At 40.1% G+C, this 25,293-nt stretch overlaps 1 pseudogene; it reads left to right on the forward strand.

Annotated features, from left to right (window-relative positions):
- The first annotated feature begins 901 nt into the window (after positions 1 to 901).
- On the forward strand, positions 902 to 24,398 carry LOC137859540 (kinesin-like protein KIF27; annotated as a pseudogene).
- The last annotated feature ends 895 nt before the right edge of the window (positions 24,399 to 25,293 follow it).

Consider the following 25,293-nt stretch of genomic DNA (forward strand, 5'->3'; position numbering starts at 1 on the left):
GTTGTTGTCTCATCAAGAGTTTTTGCTGTCCCTGAAAAGTCATTGTTTTTGGTTTTCCCTGTGAAAGAAGAACTACTTAATCGCAGATTACATCTTTACATTGTCCTGTCTTATGTTTCTGAGAAGTACTTACACGCTTTAGGGAACTGAAGCTGGAAATACACCTTTTTGTTTCAGTCATTTCACAACTTAGCTTTCTAAATGTCTCTTTGTTTATCAAGTCTTTAGGGTGGAGTAAGCTCTGTGCACTTACAAACTGATAAAGCAGTGTTCCATGTCATGAATGGGACCGACTTGGTCTTCTCTGTTGTTTTCATATACAAATCGGACAGAATCCGTTCGCGTTTTGCTCCTTGAGCTCTGTCGGCATTGTGTCTACAGATGTGTCTGTGTGTGGACGTGTGCCTGGGCACTCCCGGCGGCTGCTGGGCGAGCAGCTGCGAGCAGTTGTGAGCGTGGCTCGCCTACTTGGAGACCGCTTGTGTTTGAGGGAAAACTCAGCCTTTACCGCTGAGCTCCACCGGAGCCGTAAGGAGACGCTCTCCTCCATGACGAGCGCGGCGATGGAAGCCGCATTTCGCACCCCTGCTTTGACCACAAGCAGACGGCCCCCTCCACCCTCCCCAGGACTCGAGGGCGAGCTGTGCGCGTCCCTGGGGGCCGGGGGCTGCCCCCCGGTGTCCCCTCACACCCACCCCTCAACCCCCGCTCCGCCCGCGCCCTCCTGCCGCGGGGGGCCGCTGTGCGCGGCGGGGCGGCGCCGCCGAAGGTTGCGGCCGTTGCCTAGCGAGGCGCTGTCACCAGCGGCGCGGGCGGCCCAGGCGCGGCCCGCCGGCCCCTCAGCCCGCCCGGAGGCTGCCTCCCGCCGCCCGGAGCAGGTTTGGAGCGGGGAGCGACGGGGCCGGGGCTGGGTCTGGGGGGAGCCGCCCCACAGCGCCGCTGAGCCGGCATTTTGCTTGGTGTTTGTTTGAGGAAGTAGGAAATGGGATCTCTCCCCTCCTCCGCCCCTCCCCTCCCGCGACTGGTTTGGGTGTCATTTTGGGAGGGGGGGGCGGGGGGGGGGGGGGAGTCAGTAAGTTTTCAGTATGTGCTCGTGATTGCCGTGCCCTTTCTGAAATGAGCAGGATTTCAGGCTCTTGCTTCTCTTTCTTGGCTTCCCTTTGCTCTGTTCTGTACAACAAGGCTTTTTGTCAGCTTCCAAAGTTTCTCAGCTCTGAATGGACAAGCCCTCAATGCAAATGGGTGTGAGTGAAATGCCAAAACTCTTCTCTTTGCAACCACAGAAGACTTGTGTTTCAATCTGGTTGCATTTTCATGCAGGCTGAATTTGATGTGCTTAGCTGGTGAGTTCTGCCAGTTGGGTAACAGAGCAAAAAGGCTGCGTGGGAGTTGAGCAAGAAGGAAGTTCAGCAAACTTTCCTTTGCATGGCAAAGCCTCCTTGACTGAGAATCAGCAAGAGCAGAAGATGTGTTTGGGATCCGGCAGCATTTGATACCCATCGAGGCTTTGGAGTGTTTCTGGTAGACATTTGTAAAGAAATCCTATTCGATGCTTCTTCTTGTGCTTCAGAATTAATAGATGGGGGGCAGTATAAGGAACCATGGTTGCTGAAATATATAACTAATAAAAAATAGTTCCATATGGGCATAAAGAGACGGATTAAAATCAGAGGAATGCTTGGTGTGTAGTAATCACAACTATTTAAAATCATATCCACCATGTAAGCAACACGACAGCTTTCTGTGCTTCTGAAATTCTAAATACTTGGCCCTTGTAAGCAGAAGATGGCTTTCAAGCACGTGTGTGTCTATAGGTATAAATTCAGGATAAAAAGGTTTTGTTTGAATAATTTCTGTTGCCTATGCATCGGTACTGTAGCAGTGAGAAAATAAGGTTCATTGTAAGTCTATGCTTTATCAAGAGTTCATTAACAAGATCTTACAATATTGTTGCTTCATCCGGCAGTATAACATCCAAACAGAAAGTCTGACCACTTTCAGACCAAAGGTTAAGTCTGCTAGCTTAGAAGGTAATAGAAGCAAAATTAGTTTCTGCACTGGTTTAACAGTTGTTAACATATCTGCTTTTTTATCACAGTTCCTTTCCAGGGTGTAATGATGCTTATGTATTCTTTGGGAAACTCTTCAACATTCTGTTTCAGCAGGGAGTTAATTCTTTATTATTTAACTCAGAGAACATTTTTTCTTAGGTGCAGAAAATTGCAAATGAGGTGAACAGAGGAATTGTAACAGATCTCGTAATGACTTCCTGAATACTGAGTGGGGAGCACAGAGATGGAGGCCGGCATGGAGGAGATCCTGGTTAAAGTTGCAGTAAGGGTCAGAGACCTCTGCTTTCCAAGGAAGTACTTCATAACCACCAAGTATGCGTGAGATTAGTCCCAAATACACAACAAATAATCATTGGGAAAGACCGTGTCTTCACTTTTGATGTTGTATTTGGCAAAAACTCAACCCAAGAAGAAGTTTATCCAGTTTGCATTAAACCTCTTCTAGGGTCTTTGGCTGAGGGATATAATGCTACAGTATTTGCATACGGACAGACAGGTTCTGGGAAGACTTACACCATTGGAGGTGGTCACATTGGTACGTTGTAAAAAGTCTTTTTTTGTGTGTGTGTGAACAATGTAGTTCTGCAAATTAAGTATTTAATACATAACAGATGATGCTTGAGAATTTTTAAGAGATAATGAAAAAATGTATAGCAAAAAAAGACATATATATTCCAAAGTTTATGTGATGGTTGTGTTCTAAACACAAATTCTGTGTCCGTTAGGCTATACCAAAAGTATGAGAGAAAAAAAAAAATAAAAAAAAATTAAAGTGCTCTTTTCCATTCTCTATTCTAACAGGCAACTTACACTACTTTCTGAAACACAGTGCTTTAGAAATTTTGGCTACATTTATCCTACTTAGAAAGTATCTGCTTTAGGTAATTGTATGAAGCAAACTCACTCTTGGACTTTTTTCAGAGTCTGACAAAGAGATTTCATAGATAAATTTCATGGAATAGAATCCTAGAATGGTTTGGGTTGGAAGGGACCTTAAAGATCACCCAGTTGCAACCCCCCGCCACGGGCAAAGATGTCACCCACTAGACCAGGTTGCCCAGGGCCCCATCCAGCCTGGCCTTGAACACCCCCAGGGATGGGGCATCCACTGCTTCTTTGGGCAACCTGTGCCAGTGCCTTGCCACCCTCTGAGTAAAGAATTTCTTCTGAATATCTAATCCAAATCAACCCTCTTTTAGTTGGAAAGCCATTCCTCCTTGTCCTATCATTACACCACCTGCCAAAGAGTCCCTCCAGAGTCCCTCCCCAGCTTTCCTGTAGGCCCCCTTTAGGCACTGGCAGGCTGCTGTGCCTAAAGCCTCTTCTCCAGGCTGCACAACTCCAACTCCCTCAGCCTGTCTTCGTAAGAGAGGTGCTCCATCTCTCTAAGTATCCCTGTGGCCCTCCTGGACTCTCTCAAATACTTCCACGTCCTCGTGCTGGGGGACCCAGAGCTCCAGGTGGGGTCTCACGAGAGCAGAGCAGAGGGGGACAATCACTTCCCTCCCCCTGCTGGCCATGCTGCTTTTGATGCAGCCCAGGATATGGTTGGCTTTCTGGGCTGGAAGCACACATTGCTGGCTCAGGTGGAGATTCTCATCATCCAACACCGCCAGGTCCTTCTCCTCAAGGCTGCTCTCAATCTGTTTTCTGTCCAGACTGTAGTTGTGCTTGGAACTGTTCCAGCACAAGTGCAGAACCTTGCATATTGGCCTTGTTGAACTTTATGTGGAATTCAAATTTTGCTTTTTTAAAGGCAGATATCTGAAACTCTACTATTCGACTTACTTGGTATTTCCAAGTCAGTGTTTCTCAAACACCTGAGACTGGAAACTACTATTTTTCTGTATTAGTTCGCAGAAGAATTCTTCAGCTTCTGCATGTATACAATTTTGCTTTCTGACTTTCCCTGAAATCCTGTATCACCAGCTCTGGTTATCTTCCCTTCCGTATCGAGAAGTCACAATTTGTTTGTCTGTTCTGCTGAATAAGAGAGAAGAAGTGGAGTAGCAGGAATTAGAAGACTATCTGGATTTTTCTTGGTCCTTGATTCTGAATTTGAAACCCTGAAAATTATGTATTCGTTCTTTTTGCATAAAGGATTTGAAGTTTTATCATTAATTCATTAGCAAGTTCAAAATATTTTTTTCTTCTAGCGTGATTTTTTACTAATTTAATTTTCTTGTAGTCTCGTACCCGCAGAAAGTAGTAAAGTTCTGTATCATTTCCATACATTTCTGATCAACAGAAAAGCAAATCTTTACATGAAAACTTGGGAAAACTGAGCTCTTCCTATTCCTTATTATATTGAGTGATAAACCTCGCAGACTTCTCATTAGTTTTAGTCTTTGTAATTTGTGTGACAGAATGACTGCAAGTATCTGTGACATCTGTGTTTATATTTTAGCATCATTTTCAGAGGATGAAAAAGGCATAATCCCACGGGCTATTCAGGAGTTATTTCAGCATATTTCTGAAAACCATAACATCAATTTCCGAGTGAAGGTATCTTATATAGAGGTTTACGAGGAAGAACTTTGAGATTTATTGGAGTTGGAGACCTCTGTGAAAGATTTACATATCTGAGAAGATGAAAAGGGAAATACAGGTAGGATTTCAGCTCTAGAACTTTGTGCATTTGATTTCTGTTGTGTGCACAAATTATTGTTTCCATCTCTTGAAAAGAGAGCTTACCGATGACTAATACTAGACGAAGTCACGTTTTCAAAATATCAATTAAGTTTAGCTGATCTGAAGCAGCCTTCATTTGAGATTCCTATGAACAATATCAATGTTCCTCCAGAAGCAGCATCAGGTGGTAAGGTAGTACTGTTACTGTTTCTGCAAATTCAGCATAGAAACACAATTGTGCATGATTATTCAGTTGAATGAATGCTTTAAGATTAAGCCTTTGCTTCTCACTTCAAAGTTATATTTGTTAAGCTACTTATGCTGTAAATATCTGCTTCCATTCCACTAAGAACTATGTTCTTAACATAGGCTGGGAGTCACTTTTACTACAAACTTTCAAAATTTCTGTCTTTTTTTTTTTTTTTAACTGACAAAGTAAGCTTTGAGCTAGGTTTGCTCATACTTTTTTTCTAGATAGCACTAGGTTGCAAATTGCATAAGACGATGTGTAAACACCTAAGTGTATTCTGTTTACAATACTGTTTCAAGTGGTGTGACAAAATACACCCATATATTCTATTTCTGCAGGTTTTAGATGTGCTGTACTTCATGCTTTCCACATACTGTTTTATTTTATTTAGCTATGTGCTACGACCTTATAATAATGCAGGCTTGTATGCTTCTGTGATTTGTGTTTATAGATTGACTCTTCATAATTGCAGTAAACTTTTACTGAAAAGTTTAAAATTAATGTAATTATTCTGATTTTCTTTTGGTGTTTGAAGTGATTGTTGGTGCTAAGGAATTCCAAGTAGAATGTGCAGATGAAGTGATGAGCCTGTTGGAAAGTGGCAATGCAGCTCGTCACGCAGGCACAACACAAATGAACGAACACTCTAGTCGATCACATGCCATTTTTACTATCAGTATTTGTCAGAAACAATCTGCAGAGTCTCAAAAAAAATAGTGATCCACAGGATTCATCTTGGAAATCAGTCCAGATGATTGCTTCAAAGTTCCATTTTGTGGATTTGGCAGGATCAGAGAGGGTGACAAAGACTGGAAATACCAGTGAAGGATTCAAAGAATCAATTCAAATCAATAGTGGTTTGTTGGCCTTGGGAAATGTCATCAGTGCTCTTGGAGACCCAAAAAGGAAAAGCGTACATATTCCATACAGGGATGCTAAAATCACTCGCATTCTGAAAGACTCCCTAGGAGGGAACGCCAAGACTGTCATGATAACATGTATAAGTCCATCCTCATCAGACTTTGATGAATCTGTAAATTCGCTCAAATATGCAAACAGAGCCAAAAACATTAGAAATAAACCAGTTGTCAACTACAACCCTGATCAAGACCGGATTGATGAAATGGAACTTGAAATCAGATTGCTCCGAGAAGCTTTGCAGAACCAACAAGTTGGTAATCAGTGTTGACATGACTTCAATCAAGAAAGAACCCGAATCAGTTTGCTAGAAGAACAGCTCACCCGGCTTCAAGTTCAGTGCTTCAGCTACAGAAACTGTTTGGACGAAGCCTTCCCATTCCTGGTTGATTTGAATGATGATGTTAGCTTAAAAAGCAGGAAGCTCTCACCGTGCAGCAAATTGACACTGGAACTGGCACCATGCAAGAGCCCCATCATATCACAATTCTTCAGCTGAGGAGAGAACTAAAGAACTGCCAGGTATTTCATTCTAAGTTGATTGTTTAGGTACCTATGAACAAATCAGGAAAGCTAATGTGTCTGTCTTGTAGGAGGAGGAGATAGAGTTCCAACAAGTTAGAATTTTATAAAATCAACCTATTTTCATTTTTCACACTGAATTCTGGTAAGCCTGTAGATTGTTACCTCGCAATCGCATACACAAATTCTGGCTTTTCTTGGTTCTCATCATCCTAAATTACAGCTCTGTTATTTATTCTTCATTTTTTTTTTCTCTGGCTTATTGTAAAGCTCTGCTTCCCAGGTTCAAAACAGTGTAAGAGCTGGGTTTAAACTGAAAGATACCCAGGTAAGCATGCCATCCACAGCTCGGAGGAGATGGTTAGGGAGATGCTAAAATAAACAGGGCAATAAAGGCTCTTGAGCAGCTCTTAAGAGTTGTATTTACTTGAAAGATATAGGTTGTACAGAAAAGATAGAGTTGTACAGAAGTATCTGTCTTTAGAATGGTAAGACAGTGTGTGTCTATACTTTGCATTTGGCTCCTAAACGTTTTCTGGAAGGCCAACTACATTTGGAAGTAACCTTCAATCACTATTGGATCACTTACCCAGAAAAACATCTGAAAAAAAATAACATTATAATTTCTTTAATCTTTAGGCTCTTCTTTGAGATGAAAAATGAGGAGGGCCATCCTTATTTTTTTGTTTGAGAAGTGTATTAATATTATGATTGATGCTGAGATTTTACAGCCAAATCTCACAGCACACCGAAGAAAGTAATTGGATTTAAATACCCACTTTGTAAGGTAGTGTTGGTTATGGGTCCATTATTTCCTTTGGGAGAAAGAAACTTGTCAAAACAAAATCAATAGATGAGAAACAGAAGTAAAGAAATGACTGGTGGAAACCACTTTTGAAGGGAGCAGCTGATTCCCCAGAGGGCCATGCTGCCATAGCCACAGGGACCTTGACAGCCTAGAAAGGTGGGCTGACAAGAACCTCATGAAGTTCAGCAAGGGCAAGTTCAGAGTCCTGCACCTGAAGAGGAACAACTGCAGGCACTAGTGCATGCCGGGGGCCACCCTGCTGGAAAGCAGCCCTGCAGAAAAGGAGCTGGGCGTCCTGGTGGCCACCAAGTTGAACATGAGTCAGCCATGTGCCCTTCCTCCTAAGAAGGCTAGTGGTTTTGTTGGCTGCACTAGGCAAAGTGTCACTAACAGGTCAACAGATGTGATCCTTCTGCTCAGTGAGGCCACAGCTGGAGTAGTGTGTCCAGTTGCAGTTGCAAACTGTATTTTGTGGTGTGTTATACACAGCATAGGCAGCCAGTCAAAAGAGGTGATTCTCCCACCATATTTAGCATTGATGTGGCCTCTCCTTGAGTATCGTGTGCTCAGGGGCACCCCAGTTGAAAAAGGATGTGAAGATAATTGAAAGTGTGAAGAGGAAGGCAACAAAGCTGGTAGAAGGGCTGGAAGGCAGGTCCTATGAGGAGAGACTGAGAACACTTGTGTTGTCCAGTCTGAAGAATAGGAGGCCAAGAGGCGACCTCATGGCTCTCAGCAACTTGCTGAGGAGGGAAGGTGCTGGTCTGTGCTGCTGGTAACTGAGGGAAGAATGCATGGGAATGGCACAAAGCTGTGGGGGATGTCCAGTTCACGCTGGACAGCAGGGAAAATTTCTGTACCATGAGGATGGTCAGACACTGGCACCGGCTTCCTAGCGAGCTGTTTGGTGCCCCATGCCTGTCAGTATTCAGGAGGCGTTTGGGCACTGCCCGCAATAACATGCTGTAACTTTAGGTTAGTCCTGAAGTGGTCAGCCAGTTGGACTTGATGGTCTTTGTAGGTCCTTTCCAACTTCTCTACTGCATTCTGCTTGATTCTGTTCAGTTCCGGGCTCCCCCATGCAAGAGATTCAGGGACATAATGGAAAAAGTGCAGCAGAGGGCCACAAAGATGCTTAAGGGACTGGAGCACCTCTCCAATGAGGAAAGGCTGAGAGAGATGGGACTGTTCAGTTTGGAGAAGAGGAGGCTCAGTGGGGGATTTTAGCAATGTCTTACAAATACCTGAAGGGAAGGTGCAGTGAACATGCAGCCAGGACAAAAGGCAGTGGGCATATACTGGAACACAAGAGCTTCTAGGCAAACATCTGGAAGCACTTGTGTACTGTGTGGTGGCCGTGGCTGTGCACTGGAACAAGTTGCCCAAAGAAGTGGAGTCATCCTCTGAGACCTGCAAAAGCCACCTGGACATGGTCCTGGGCAACCTGCTCAAGGTGGCCTTGCTTGAGCCAGGGGTTAAACCAGGTGACCTCCAGAGGTCCTTTCCAGCCTCAGCTGTTCTGTGATTCCATGGTGGGAGAATTTGCTATATATACGTCACAACTTTGCAGTTCCACTCACATCTTTGAACAACAAATAAATATATGTATGTATTTAATTTTCCAACTTCAAGAATAACAATGCCTGCTTTTCCACTGGCTGAATTTTCCTTTTATTATCTAGCAGGCTCTAGCTATGGATGAAGAAGTATTCAGCCAGAAGGATCATGAATTGAAGATATTGCAGAATCAGATAAAGACATTAATACAGGAAAATGAAGAGCAACTGGAATCTTTAAAGAAGGCTGAAGAAAGACATAGATTACAGGTATTTTTCCTCTGGCATATATTACATATATCTATATCAAACCATCCGTCCACTATAGGAATGTACTCATGATTTCAAGACAGATCCTTCAGAATTTTTTTGGATGTAAACACCTACCAGTCTTACAAGCACCTTGTTTGAATTAGAGCTGTATTCCCTAATGAGCTGAGATCATCTAGTGGGTGAATCACAGTACTGTAATTCCTGAAGTTTGTGTATCAGCCTAACTGTGCCACAGCCTTCGTGTATGATATTAAGTGATTCATTCACCCTCTCTTTGCTTCCTGCCTTCCTCCAGATCTGTGTTGTTGCTAAGTTGTTTCAGGACGATTCATGATTTAGGACTTGAAAGGCTTTAAAAGATTGTTTAGAATCTCAAAAAGACCATCAAGTTCCTACAGAATGCTTTAATTGAAAGGCTGTGTAGAAACATGCTTTGTTATATCTTTATTCAGTGTGAGAGTAAAGTATTGTTGCCTTTTGACTTTTTAAGACAGAATTTCATCCTAGTATTCTGAGAGTTTACTATTACAAGAAGCTGAGTGACACAGTGGAAACACTGCTTGCCTCCTTCCCTCTCTAGATCTTGTATATGCTAATGAAATTGTAATGGGTAGTAAGTGAATAGCATTTCAAGATCCAGGAGACCATATATAGGATAGTTGATAGATCTGACTTTATAGGATGATAGATCTGACCTTTTTTAAAGGGAACAGCATAAACATGGCTAGTTAGTACTCTTCTCCTTTTTCTCCTTTTTTTCCTTATTCTCCTTATTCTCCTTTTCCTTCTTATTCTCCTTTTCCTCCTTTTCCTCCTTTTTCCTCTTCTTTGCTGATGGCTTGGGGAGAGTCAATGAATGAAAGGTAAGTACACTGGTCACCATCTTTTCCTTCCCTCTGTAACTTTTTTTCTGTTCTGTCATTTCTGGATAGGCTTTTTTTGTGTGTTTTCCTTTTTTAACCCATACTGCATATTGTCAGCTTATTAGACTGAAACAATCCATGCTTCTAATACACATAGATGCTTATATACGATTATGCTTATAATTGTATCCTATGGAGGATACGAGGCAGATGTTATGAACAGAAACAGTTGTACTGTAGGCAAAAGATCGCAGCTCTCACTTTTACTTAAAAACAGAAAAATCAGTATAATAATTAAATCAAATGCTTGTGTCAAATGGCTTAAAGTTGTATGCACAGGAAAGTGTCATTTCAATGATACATGATAGAATAAGAACTGTAAAAGTAGCATGTAAATGTTTGTACCCATGTATTTATGTAACAGGTTATGCACTATGGGGTTGTATGTACAAGGGCATAAGGGGCAGAGTCTTATAGGGATTAAAAAAAAAAAAAAGTTGTAAGGTGGAGTTGCCCATTACTACTTCCACAATCATAAAATGTATGGTATTGACATATATATTCTTTTTGCTATGACACAGAAATATTATGTATTGTATTCCAACAAAATGTCAATTTGTGGGGCATTGTCTATGTATGGGGAAAGGACTTGCAGTCTAAGAAGATGAGAAAAAAAGAATAAATAAAAAATATATGATTCAAAGTAGGAGAATGCATACTTTAGTTAACTATCTCTAGCTGTTATTCAAATTTCCTGTTGGTAGGCAAGATTTTCGATGTATTCTGAAAGGAACAGAGAAGACTGAAAATTGTATGGTCTTGGCCTTATGGATAAATCAGTTCAGTGAAGATATGTAATTTTGAACAATGCACAGATTGCTGTAGGAAAGGCAAGTAAGTTCTTCAAACTAGCATTACCGACAAATTTGAGGCTGGGTAGAAAAGAAAGTAACGGTTGATACAGGGGATCCTGGGGTCACGTACAATTTTATGAATGTTAATTAATAAAAATAATCTTTCAAGTTGGACCACTCCAAGAGGAAGAGGAAGCCTACATGTATGTACATTTCATTCTTTAAACTCAGACCATGTGCTTCATTTGAACATTTTTCTTGAATTACCGTTTTATTTATCCATGAACACAAATAAGGCAAGCAAGGGCTGATAAATATGTCATCTACTTCTCACTAGATGTCTAAATCTAGCTGACATAATTTATATAGGACAGGTCCTTTAGAGACAAAAATGTCTCAAAAAAATGATTGGAGTTTGGGGAGAGGTAAGATTCTACCTGTCATGCCAGAGAATTTTCAGTTTGTTGCAGAATTTGCCTGTGCACTGCAGAAGAATTTAGAGTTAGTGAATGATATACAAGAAGACTGACCTTTATAATGAATTTAGAAAGGTATGATGCAAACCTGATGATCAGCAACCGTTTTTGTTTTTGTTTTTTTCATATGAGAATGAAAAAATGGTGGAACAGCAAATCCTTATTGATCAGCTAAAAGAAAAATTAGAGAAGTTTATGGTTGTGAAAACTTGGGACTTCTCAAGTGCTTGTGGAGATGGGCCTGCTGTTACGGCATCTGCAAGAAGGCCATACAGTGTCCCACTCACAAAGAGTCTGCTACACTCGCTTTACCCATCTTCAGGGACAGAGACACGAAAGGTAAGGTCTACCTAAGCATTACATTTTTTTTAACAGTTATTGTTCAATAATTCTATTGGGCGTGACAAATTATGGTGACCTCTTGTCAGCTGCTGTTTAGCTTTGAAGCATTTTAGCATTGAAGACTGAAAAAGTACTGTTGAATGTCTTGCAACACACGCTATGTCCCAGTTGTCCAAAATCTATGGGCTTACATTTTGAATCCCAGAATGGCTGGAGTTTGAAGGGACCTTTAAAAATCATCTAGTCCAACTCTGCCATGGACAGAGACACCTTTCACTAGATCAGGTTGCTCAAAGCCCCATACAAATTGACTTAAAACACAGAATTTATCACAGTCATAAAGCTGTAGTCTTTAGTGATCTTTTTGTGCAATGTTTAACAGTTCAGATAGGAAGCATTACCAAAATGAATGATTATTCTGTACTGATAAACTGAACATTTTAACATTTTGGGTAATAAGTTGGTAACAGTACCTTCTTTTGCACTTGGGACAATGTTCTAAGCAGAACCTTCTCTTGCAAAACCTTCTGGTACACAGGTACTCAGAAATATTATTTAAACACCTGCAATTCTGCATACAAGGTCAGGTAGTGAAAGACTTTTAAACTGAAATACTATTGGAATATCAATAAAGAATTACTGAACTATTCCAAGTGTTTTTTTGGTGCTTTTTGGCAGGTGTATACCAGTCCCCCTGCTTTTTCCCTGGCTCGGATGATGGCAGGATTCCGTGCTCGTAGCCAGATGATACTGAGCTACATAGAAGATCAAGATGAAGTCCTTCACTGCCACCTCTCTATCAGAGTGATGAAGAGAAAGAAAATACAGACAGTCAAAAGTAATTTATTTTTTTTTTTTCTCATTTAGGTAATTTTTTCTTTAACTTTTGTTACAGATAAATATATAGCAAATACAATATTACTGCCTAATCCTACTGTAATGTGAGGCCATTTGTGATACTACTTAAAATAAATTTGCAGGACCAACTAGGCATATTATGAAACTAGTTTAAAAACCACATTTTTTTGATGCGATAAAGATTGCATGATCTTTGTTTTGGGGACATCATCCAACAAGATCAAGCATGGGAAGAAGAAGGTGCAAATGCTTATGTAAGCTTTCTCAGTTTGGCACTCTTCTCTTTAATATCATGTACTTTATATAAAGTTAAAAGAAAAAAAAATCCCTTTGTGTTTAGAATGTATCATGTTTTCCATTCTTTCTTAGGCATTCAATAAACCAAAAATGGACACGAAAACAGGCTTCTCTGTGCTTTCCCTTTGAGCAAAGTGACATGAAATGTCAAGTTGACAAGTCCAGCTTATGTGACAAATCTGTGCCACAGACTGATACAGCCACAGGTAAAATGGAAGTCATGAGAGTAAATTGTGTTAGATATAATACTAGAATATACAATAATGTCTTTATCACATGTAATTATTTTTCTCATCAAAATGTCTTTATTTGCTACAAATACTTTTTTCATTATAGCTCAACATAAATTTATTTTTTAATTATTTTCCTTTTCCCTTTTCTGAAATTGACATCAGTGACCTTAATGTTTGAGTACTACTTACTAGCGAGAAAACACTTGACCTACAAATCTAGTACTAGTTCAAGAAAAGGAAACATGCTATTATTTCATCAGAGATGCACTGAAAATGCTTAAATATGTTTTTTCTCTCTCAGATTAGCATTCATTAGCATTCTTGAAATGCTAATGCATGCTGTCATTTCCGTATTTAGACGGCAGGGAAAAGACTCTTTGCAATACTCTCTCCTTTTGGCTCTTTCGCTTCATTTGTAAGAATTCTATACATACTATATTTCAGATCACTGTCTTTTGGCTAAAGAGTGTATTCCTTTTATTCCTTTTTTATTCCTTTTTTTTTTGGTCTCCACATTGCTTTGTTTTCTTTCAAGGTGAAGAAATCGACTGCCTCCAGAAAAGTCATGTTTTTAACATGCAGAAGTTAAAGAATTCAGAGTTGAGACTCACTGAGGCCAAGCAAAAAATGGGAGAACTTGCACTTAACATCAAAATGAAAGAAGAACTTATTAAGGAATTAGTAAGAACAGGTAAGTGACTGAAAAATTGAAATGAAGACATTCAGAAATAAGCAAGAAAAAAGACACAAAACTTCTGAAGACCTGCATATCTTAGTTTTTGGGTAATTTTCTTCTGCGGGAATACTTCTGGTAACTTACAGTTTCCTAACTTCTATGAATTACTTGCTATGAGTGCATTGAAGGCTGCAAATTTTTATTGTGTCCTACTCAGCTGTGATCTGCAGATTTGTTTGTTAAATGTTTTTTTCTGTTTTGTAGCTTATTGTGTTTGTCCACCTATAGTGTAATTTTTCATGTATGCTTAGTGCAACTGATCTCTTCATGGACATGTGTTTGTCACCCAGTGTCTGGGATAGGAGAGAAGATACGACACTGTGCTGGGAATGCTTGCATTGCCATCATAGCAGTAGAGAAGCAGGAGTCAGAAGTGGATGAGGGAAAAGGTCAGTGTCCCTGTTAGCCTATATCATTACACACCTGTCCTGATATATATATGCTTGCCAGAAACTTATCATTGTGATGACCCTAAAGATCTGTGCTTAGCTGTTTCAATCACACTCTTCTAGTGTGTACATATTCTCCTGAGGCAGTCTTTTGGCATTGAGAAACATTGTGCGCCCCCAGTAACAGTACTTACGGAATCCCAAACAGAGCAAATCAGATTGCCCGAACAGGGCAAATCAGTAGAAACACAATCGAGAGTTTTTTGCTGATTACCAAGTTGAAAGCTGAGAAATATGTAGCATATTCTTCTGGGGAACAAACAAACAAACATACAAACAAACAACAAAAAACATAATAATACAGGCAAGCTATTTTGTCATGGACTGCAGTAGGCAGAAAATTTTCACTTGATGTGGCACTCAGGTGTTACTTTCTTTGGTGACATCAGATGATTTATGAAGAGTTCAGTTTTAAGGTTCCTTTGTTCATCTATATTTCAGTGTTATAAGGGAGCTGTTTGTTTAGGTTTGGAAAATGTCTCAGAAATTTTTGGTTTAATCAGGATGAAGTAAGTAACGATTCAATTACAGGTTTAAGTGATACATTGCAAATTATTAGCTTGCTGTTTTAAAACTATTTGGATATGATGTCTTTAAGGTAAGGATGCAGAGTGTGTAAGCAGGCAATATTCTTTGAAGATAACTAAACCGGAGCAAGAATCCGAGCAGGCCAAAATGGAACTGGCCGAAACTCAAAAGCAGCTTCAGGAGCTGGAGAATAAGGAGCTGAGAAAGCCAAGCTGCAAAGAGAGTTCCGAAAGAAGATGGATGCAGCTAAGCTGAAAGTGCAGGTATTTCCAATATGACCATTAGGATTTGCAAATTCCTGTCTCAGCATCACCTTTGAAATCCGTACACTCTGCTTGTGAAACTCTCATCAGCTTCACACAATTGAAGCTAGTTGGATTGAAGTAGCCAATGAGAACCTTCACACAGTTATACCCACTACTATTTAACAACTAAGTAGTTAGATAGTTCTGTCTTTGATGATTTTACGAAGGCTCAGAGACCTTAGAGATAATGTGTGATTGTTGTGGCAAAATGTAGCAAGTCTTGCTCACTGTCCTAACTCAGTGAAATAGAGAATTAACCTGAGTCGGGTTTTAGTTTTAAGTTTTCCTGTTGTTAAGCTGAAATTTTCCATGAACATTCAGGCCTTACAGAAGAAGAAGCAAGACACTAAGAATCTGGCTTCTCTATCTAACCAAAGTGAAAAACGAGCAATAGAACTTGAGCAGAACATGGCTCAGATGAAGCATCAGCAGACCCTGCTAGAGAAAAGACTGCGTGAGGAGAGTGAAAAAAAAGAAGCAACTAGAAGCAGAGCTTCAGCGGGACCAGCTACAAATTAAAGTAGGATTCTTTCTGTTTCTTTATGACAAAGAGTAAGATCAACCAGTTTGACCTTTGTTTTCCCAAAGGCAATGTACTATACTACCAGATTTTGTCCTTTTAAGTAATTGCTTACTTGACACTAAAGAAATTGTGTATAAGTATTTTCACAGAAATCTTCATTCTTCCTTTCTCTTCAGCTATTTTTTTGAATGTTATTATGTGATGTCTAGCCCTGAGTTGCAATTTTGCATGTAAATTAGTTCAATATTTCTGATTTCATGATTGTGTAGATTCTGTCATTAAATGTGTTTGAAAAACACACTGACTGAGGCAGAAAGAAAGTTTTGTTTGTTTGTTTTTGTTTAGAGGAACTTCAGCTTAAGATGGAACAGCAACAGAAGATTCTTAAAGACAGAGAGATTGCTGCATTTAAAAAGAAGAAAAATAACTCGGTGTGGACTTTACAGAAATCAGAGGTAGCTAATCTATTCCAAATCTGTGTGGACACTGAAAAGAAAGGTGTCTTTATTCACCCCGTGTCACCTTTGTAAAGCGTTTGGAAGAAGAGTATTCCGTTCTCCCTCCCCTGTTTTTTTTTTAAATTGTTATTTTTTTGTTGTAGCAAAAACTGAGACAAGTCAAGAAGCTCTTTTACTGGTTTTGAATGAACGAAAGGAGAGGGCTGTAATGTCTTTGTTTTTTCTATGACTTGTCAAAGGTAGTAATGCAGATAGCTGGAAATTCAACGAGTTTGGTTGTCTGGTAGGTTTGAAGGTGATTCTGATGAGCTCTGTTATAAATGTTGCATGGTTTGTTTGTTTATTTCTTTTCCCATCTGACAAATATGACAAATGGCTATGGTTTTGGTTGTTCATGACAGTGTTAGAATAGTAGGTTTCCTGTGCAACAGTGCTACCTGCATGATTTCAGAACTAGACATTGGAACATGAGAGTTTCATGAGTTAACCAAAGTCTTTAGAGGTGAAAATCAATTTAAAAAATGAAATAAAAGCAACTTCTTAGCCATACCAGCAATATGCCCACTGATAAACCATTGCTTCAGAAGAGACTTATAATAGACTCTGCTAGCAGGATCAGAACTCCCATTTTTTCTTTCTTTCAGCATCAGAGTTTCTCATCACGATGTGTTTTTCCACAAATCTTGGTCTTGGGCAAGAATCATGCAATGAGGATGGGCTAGCTGATTTCTTGTGGTACCTTTCAAACTTAGTTGTTGTCATTCTATATATGACATCTATTTCTATAACTGTTTTTAGGAAAATAATACATTTCCTTAAAAGCATCTGATAAAATTGTTTGCATAAGATGTAGTAATATAACATTGCTGAGCCTCTCCTTAAGTCAGTCCTATTTCTGTATTATCCTGAATCAGGATTCTGTTGAACACTTAATTTTAAGAATTGAAATGTTGATTTCTCACGTTTTATCAGTTACTCTAAAAGAGGAAAAACATAGTCATAAAATTCTGACCCAAATAGTCCTCGTTAATGCTCTCTGGATCTCTGTTTAAATTGTAGAAGTTAGAAGAGCAAAAGAAATGGCTGGATGAAGAAATGGAAAGAATTCTTCAACAGCACCAACAGTTAGTGGAACTAGAAGAAGATTTAAAGAAAAGAGAAGCCATTGTAGCTAAAAAAGAAGCATTATTGCAAGAGAAGAGCCTCCTAGAAATCAAGAAACTGAGATCTAGCCAGGTGATTTAAGGAAAAAAAAAAAGAAAGAAAGAAAGAAATTTAACACAATTGTAGAGCTGCCTGAAAAGACTATGGGAGGAGGGCAGCCGGATAACAGAAGAGGTTTAAGCCATGCAACTTGTATCTCTAGCGCTGCCATTACATTATTGTGTGGCTTGATCAAATGAACATTTTAAACATGAATAATAGAATGTAATAACCTTTATTTACATGATATCCCCGAAATTCTAACAACAAAACAAAATCTGACTTCCAAAGTTCTGTTATTGCAGCACATTAAATAACGATATCTAAAAAATTGCTCAATGCCTGCAAAGTAGAGAACATGGCAGAGAAACATTCTGTATTATTTACTTTGGCTACTGAGAAACAGAAATTGAAATGTCATTGTCACCGTAATGACTAACTCATGTAAGATATGTAGAAAACTGCACATTGCTTTTCTTTGTTTTCTTTCATCTTTTGATTAAATAGTAAATTTTATGGTAGCTGTCTACTTAGCCTAAATGGCGTCCCTTTACAAGAAGTAGACAGGTCTTCCACTTTAGGATGCGACAGTCTCATGTACATGTTTATGGGGAAGGAGTTTTATACTTACGGTTTCTTTCATTCTTCCTCTTATTTCTTTCTCTCTCTCTCTCTCTCTTTTTTTTTTTTTTTAAAGGCTTTAAACAAAGATAGTATGAAATTGTCTACTCGCTTAAGTATGCTGGACCAGGAATTGTGTGATAAAGGTATGCAGCTTCAGGACAGCACTACTGAAGATAAGACAGACATTCTGGAAAAAATTCAGGTTCTTCAGAAGGAAAGGGATCAGCTACTCAGAAGAAGAAATAGTATGGATGAGAAACTGAAAGAGGGTAACTGAAAAGTGTTGTCAGCTGAAGTAAGTAACTATCTCTGAGATACATCAAAGTTTTAGGCAATGTTGTATAATAAAGTATTCCAATCATGACCTAAAATGTCTCCCAGTATTAGACAGTAGAGAATCAAGGAACTGAGGTTGGGTGTTTTTGTTAACAGCCGACATGAAAGTACTGCTATAATGGCACTACTTCCATAACAGGTAACAACATATACTTTCAGAGGAACTTACTTACTTTAGCTAGAGTCCGGACAAATGTCGCTGGCCTAACAATTCTATAATTAGAAATAATGAAACAGGATGTCCATCAATTTATCTTAGGCAGCTATTTTCCTATCAGGACATAGAACAAGGTGAAGTACTCTAATAGTGATGTCCCTTGATTTTTTTTTTCATAGGCTTTTGTGAAAGACCAAACCTCACCTGAAGGCCTCCATATAGTTACAATGAAAATAAGCCATATTGTGGATGTTACACACTTGAATTGATCAGTATAATTAAGTTGAAGATTGAATAAATTGATGTCAAATACACAGTTTTGTTTTAGGTCTTGAGAAGCAGCAGTTGGGGCCTATTACTGAGCTGATAGCATGCCAGAAAGAATCCTATTTGCTTCACTCCACAGAATCTTCTGCAATACTTCAGGGCATGAATTTCTGCCACCTTCCTGCACAGATAATGGTCACCAAACTGCTTACAGATCTGATTGGTTCATTAATCGCTAATTAGAAAACTAGTTCAACTGAAAAAGTAATAGAAGTCATCAAATTGTGGGGAGGGGAAAATGGAGGAAGAATAGAATGTAGGCTTTTGTGGTGATGAACCATTTGTTTGAACTCTGGTCTGTGGAAGGGATATCAAGACATTTCCTGCTTGCTCCAAGCAGGTTCTAGATTTGTACTCTTCCTCTTATTTTTCCCATTCCATTCTCTGTACTACTACTAGTTAGTCTTGCTCTTCAATTTAGATTCACCTTTGAGAATGAAGTTAATGTCTTATGCACACAAAGGTTTGTTTTGTACTTTTTTTACAATCTCACTCCTGTGTTTCTGTGTAGGAAGAACATGTCCTTTTGCAGCTGGAAGAAGGAATTGAAGCCCTGGAGGCTGCTATTAATTACAAGAATGAAAGCATTCAGAGTCGCCAGTACTTGCTTAGATCCTCTTCACAGATCCTTTCACAGAGTGAGGATAATGCAATAGGAAAACTAGTTTCCTTGTCTGCTGATGAGCTCAGAGCTATCCTCTTCAAATACTTTAACAAGGTTTGCTTTGGCTAATGATCAATATTTTAGCCTATTACCTGTTATTGTGCTAAATAGTTAAATGAAATAGTGTCAAGAAGTAAAGTCAATTTAATCCACTTTCCTTGAAAGCCTGCTTAGGTTACTCACATCTGTTGTTAATTTGGATATTTTGCATCTTGACATCAACATAAAAAAGGATGCTTTTCTATTACTTGTTTGTATCTTGTTTTGGTGTCATTAGCTTAAAAGGTGTTGCAACTCTGGAAATTTCCTTGCTCCTTTCCACTGCTTTATGCTGCTAACTTCTCAAGTAGCAACATATTTAAACAGTGGTGTCGTATTGAAATTCTTCCCACCTGCAGTCTTTATTAACCTCAGGATAGTATTTCTTTTTTCCAAATCCATTATAAAATCTTTCTGCAAACAAGCGCTTACCACCATATACTGAAGAATCGTAATGACACCTGGAAACATAAAAAAGAAATGCATTAGGACTTGGTGTCTCTCTTTGCCCATGGGTGAACCTTGGGTGATTTTGTGAACAAGTTGTCTGTGGTACACAAATTGGCAGTTTTCCAGAAACAGGAAAAAAACTCTTGTATCAGTTTAAGTTCTGCACAGGGCATTAAAAAATCCACTAGTCCATGTGATCAAAATCTACAGAGCTCAATTCTGAAGTGTGAACTCGTGTCAGCAGGCAAATCTGTTTCCAGTATAAGCTTACAGCTTATACAGACAATTGCTTTTGTATCCATTCATCTATTAAGCAGAACTGTAAAAGCATTTGTTGAAATGGTTTGATAGAAGTGTATTAGATTGTCTTAGATTGTTGGCCTGCGAGAGTCTGAACGTAAATTACAACTGCAGACTGAAGAACAGGAGATGAAGGTCATAGACCAGGAAAATATAATACGTGAATTGGAATCTGCACTTGAGCACATCAAATTGCAGTGTGACAGGCAGCTGACGCTACAACACAGAGAACATGAGAAAAAACTACAGTTGATACTGCATCATTTCAAGGGTGCTTGTTTGTTTTCCAAGGGGAATTGTACAGCAGATATTATCTTTAGTCACTGTTGAGAAATACTGTGTTTCATATGAAAGAAAAAAGAAGATATGAGGTAGAAAGATAACATTTTGGCTGTTACTAATTCTGATGTCGTGTAGGATGCTGATGAACAGACACAAGGTGCTTGTATAAAAGAAAAAAGCTGACCATTTTTAAAAAACGGTCAGAATTGTCACATTTTTATATTCAATTTGTTGACATTGGAAAGGTGAAAGATAGCAATCCCCTTGATCTTTATCCTCTAAATGCTCCTATTAAAATGGAGAATTGGGGTTGGCATGGGCTTTTTGATCCTCTGTCATACTACTTTAAATGTACACCCTGAAAGCAGAGTGTCAGCAAAATACAGGACATTCTCTAGCTGGGCATCTTGATTTTGGCACAGAGAAGTGAAGTGAAGATTTGATTCTCATACTAGTTTTACTTGCCCTAGAACAAGATGGTGAAGGTATTGCAGAAACCTTGAAAGAGTATGAAGTAAAAGTCCAGCAACTGGAAAAAGACTTCTTTTATTCTAGAGAAAACCAGCAGAGAGCTGAAGAAGAAATTGAAGGGCTTTTTTGGAGAGTCACCCCATCAACTAATAGCACCTACTAAATGTAAGTACATGATCTTAAAATGCTTTTGTGTTTGTCAGTAGATCATTTGAGGGGTAGCAAACAGACAGAAGTATATCAGATAGACATAAAACTCATATTTTTACTGAACTAACTCTTATCCAGGAAGGTACTACATCTCCCCACACTTGCAAAGGAGAGACAACATCAGTTTGTAATAGAGGCAGTGGTATAACACTGTTCTAAATTCGTGTTTGGTTTTCTGTGGATTCGAGCATAATTTCAGAAGCTACAGTCTCACACTGTTGTGGTTGAGAAAACGGTATTTTATGATCTGAAAGACTCTGAATGGCATTATAATTAACAAATGTGTAATATGCTATGCTTTTAGATGCCAGTATTTTAAACAATCAACTTGATTTTGCTGCCAGCACTTGATTTCATAGAAGTTATTTCTTGGAAGATTGTCAATGAGGAGGTCCATACTTCCAGTTAACTAAAATCATTCTTTATTAAGGTTAAAAGACCTAGATATTTGTAGTAAGAATTTGTAGTAAGAAGATAAGCTTCCTAATGTGATCTATGCTTTGACCAAAAAAAAAAAAAAAAAAAAAAAGGACCAACAAACAACTATGAAAAGTTTTTTTCATTGTTCCAGGTCCTACTAACCACAACTCAAACTTAAAATGAAGTAGTTCTAGTGTAGAAGCAAAAATGGTTTAATCATTGTCATTATCTTGGTTGTCTTACACCTCACACTGCCACCACCACCACTTCACACGCACAGTGCAGCCTTCTTGGCCCCGTGTTTCGTCTTAAGGCTCAGCGTGACTCATTCTTCCTCTTAACTGATGGTTCTATTTCGTCACACTTGAGGTAGTGCCATGTCTTTGTAACACGTAGATGCTGGTCACATATGCATCTGTTGCTACCAGAGTGGATTGAGGTTTAGCTCTCCAGGCAGGATAATAAGCCTAGAGGTTCATTACTCGAAAGTATGCTGTGGTGGTGTGAACATGAATATTGCACAGGTTGGACTGTAAATGAGCATGGGGAAGATTATTCTGTGTCTAATACACAAAGAAGCATGTAGTCCAGGACATGTTTTGCTGTGAGGAAACATCCATCGCAGCCAAACTGTAGCGAAATGTAGAAGGGTGAATGTCCCTGTGAATTTCTAACTTTTTCAAATCCATATGTTTGTAACGTTTGTAAGAAGCGCTCAGTATTTTTGTATAATTACCTTTAGTTATCTTTCCTCTGAATATATTTTGGGGCATAATACAATGTAATAAAAAAGTGATGAGCTTTAAAAATAACAAAAATCCCTGTGTACATTAAAGTCACATTCAAAGACTATGTTTTGTGTGTTCTGCTAATGAAATTGCAGACTACTTTTGAAAATACGAAGAATTTCATATTTTACTGTCATGGTTCAGTTGTTTTAAGATTGCCTAAATTGCAAGTTAGAATGGTGAAGCTTGTATTACAAGCAAAGAGCCAGCGGAAAGTAAAAGACACAGTCTTTTACTTCCTCATCTTTCGGGTCCTTAACATACAATGGTGCTAGCTCAGACCTAGGAATCACCAGTCTTTATCTTGTTCCCTGTCTCAAGTCCCCCCTTTTCTTGAGCCTAAGCAAATTCTTTGGCTTATTACAATCCTTCTTGATTAAAAGTTTTCATTAAATTCTTACCAGTTTTGACTTGGTGCTTGTTTCAGTTACACTTCCAGGTATCATAATCTAGTCCTTCATACAGCACCAAAATGCACATTGTACCACTACACAAGTCAAGACTACTACTCTTAAAAAGAAGATCAGGATTCCTCTAAACGATTGCTTAAGCCAAGTAAAGTTGGGTAACCAAAAGGTTATTTTGTTGCATAATTCTCGAAAACCCCAGGAGGTGTCATCTTGAATTACCTTACGTAATCACCTTAGACTAATCACCTTATTACCGTAGTCTTTCCCCAAATGTTTTCGTGCTCAGTCTCAATTCCTCCTGCCTCATTTACACACATACAGCAACTAATATTGATTAAAGTGCATCCTTCCCCTTGGGAGGCAAATAAAAGGTCTAGTGCCTAAAACATTGATTTGTTCTAGTTGCTTGCACCAAACTGTAAGATGTTGTTGCAAATATTGGTTTCCTAAATGGGTTAGATCTTCTCCTTTGTCCGGCATTTGGTAAGGCCTGCCATACAATATCTCCAAAGGGGCTTAGTTTGACCAAGTTTGCTCCTGGGGGATGGATGGAGCCCGTGGTAGGGAGCCGTGTGGGAGCAGTGCTTGAGGAGCTGCTGCCTTTGGCAGCCCCTGCAGGCTCTCTTCGGGAATCCCGTGTGAGGGATGAAGTTCTGTGTTTTTTGTTTTGTTTTTCTTTTGTTTTGTTTTGTTTTGTTTTTCTGAAGAAACCGGGTGTTTAAGAAGGAAATGCAGAGTTGCCTTTGTTTGGCACTCGATGGTCTTGAGGTCTCTTCCAACGCAGACATTCTGTGATTCTGTGAAGTCACAAACGCCAAGGCATCACACTGGCTGGCTCTGCAGCACAGATGCCAGGAGTGCCGCTTGGCATGGCGGCGGCGGCGCGGTGCCCCAGCCCCAGGCCCGTCCCAGCCCCAGCGCACGTCGCCCTCCGCTCCCCCATGGAGCCCCCCGCCGCCTCAGCAGCCCCGCGGTGGACGCCCCATGGCAGAGCCACCCCCGAGGAGAAGGAGCCCGCAGCCCTCTGCCCGCACCGCACCGCACTGCACCAAGCGCCGCGCAACGGCTGCCACCACCGCGGGGGCTCCTGGTGTGAGCGGCAAGCGGTGGCAAGGGGGGGCTGCACTTCCTGAGTCGAGCTGCTGGACACCGGCTTGCCTGGGCAATTGCCCATGTTGCTGAGGAGGCAACAGAGCCAAAGCCCTTGGGGCTGAAGATCCAGCACAGCTGGGGAGGCTTTGGCATTTCTGCACAATGCTGCTCAATCCTGCTTGGGAGCCCAGCCTCAGGTGCGGAATGAAGCCAAGCAAGCTCGAGGGAAACTGTGTGCTGGTAAGTTGTCAGTTCTTGCTTTCTTTTTCATTCCTCACGCCTAAGAAAACCTAACTCTTTCAAGCACCTGTTTGAAGACACGGTTTGATGGACTTGATTCTGGGTGTGCTCCTTAAGCTTGTTTGGCAGCTGTTGAACCCCGCTATACTTGCAGGAGACCTATGCTCGAGTTGATGCTTGCTGTGATCAAGCGGTGTTCTTTTGCTCTTCTTTGCTTTGGGGATGGCGGGTGAGGTTGCAAAGAGTTTTCAGGAGGATTCTTCTTTTCCTTTGCAGAATCCCAGACTGCGTATTAGAGCTGATCTTCATCTCTGCTCGGAAAAGCTTCACGGGCCAAAAGAGAATGGAGATGAGGAAGGCAATGGAGAATGATGAGGACTATTTGCAGTCAGCACCCGTAAGCTTTGTGAAAGAATCAGGTGCATTTCTGTAGTGGTAGAAAGCGTAGCTGGAAAGACTTCCTAAGGACGTCAAGTCCAATTCATTGTTCTCAGTTAGAGCAATCCCGTAGTTTAGACTCCTGATAAGGTATTTGTCTGTAGGCAGCTGCCAACTTGTCCAGCTAATCCAATTCAGCCTGGAAAACAAGCAAGCAAGCAATCAATCAAAAAGCACAGAAACCTGCAGTTTATGGAGTGCAACTGTCTCCTTTCTAATCTCATGGGTTTCACCAAGTTTTGGGTGACTCCAGGGCTGGCTTGCCAGGGAGACTTTCTTGAATTGCTGGCAGATCAGCCAGAAGGGCAATACAAGGCCCTGGCTAAACACAATCTGTAGGCTGCTTCTAGATCAACAGTTTCCTTGGTTACTCCACAACCTCCACAATCTCCACTTGCTTCGAAGCTGTGAAGATTGCAAGTCCACTTTGTGTTTTTCAGCCACTCTGTGTCAAATGGTAAGAGTTTTCACTGGCTGTTAAAACAGAAAGGACAAAGAGCCCCTCCTCTGGGTCTTCAGAAGGCTCCTAAGATCCCCCAGACTGGCTAAGTAGCGACGCTCTAGTATAGATGCATCTAGATGCAGTAGAGCTAGATGGTGGGAGAGAGGCTCTAGCATGGACGTGACACGCTTTGACAGCATCTTTTCTCTGACAGCAACTTCTGCCTTGGCTCTTCCCATCAAGCCAGAGCAGTTTCTTGGCCTGCGCAACCTGCAGACTGACCTCTCATGTGTATCCGTGCTGGACTGAGGGTAATGTTTGGAACACACACTGATGCTGTATTCACTAGAACTTTGAGAAGAGAGCGCAAGAAGCTAACCTGCATACGAGTTTCTTAGGTTTCTGTAGAGAGAGAGAGATGTACATGCATACATATTTACTTCTGTCT

The sequence above is a fragment of the Anas acuta genome, chromosome 7 (assembly GCF_963932015.1).
Source record: "Anas acuta chromosome 7, bAnaAcu1.1, whole genome shotgun sequence".
Lineage (NCBI taxonomy): Eukaryota > Metazoa > Chordata > Aves > Anseriformes > Anatidae > Anas > Anas acuta.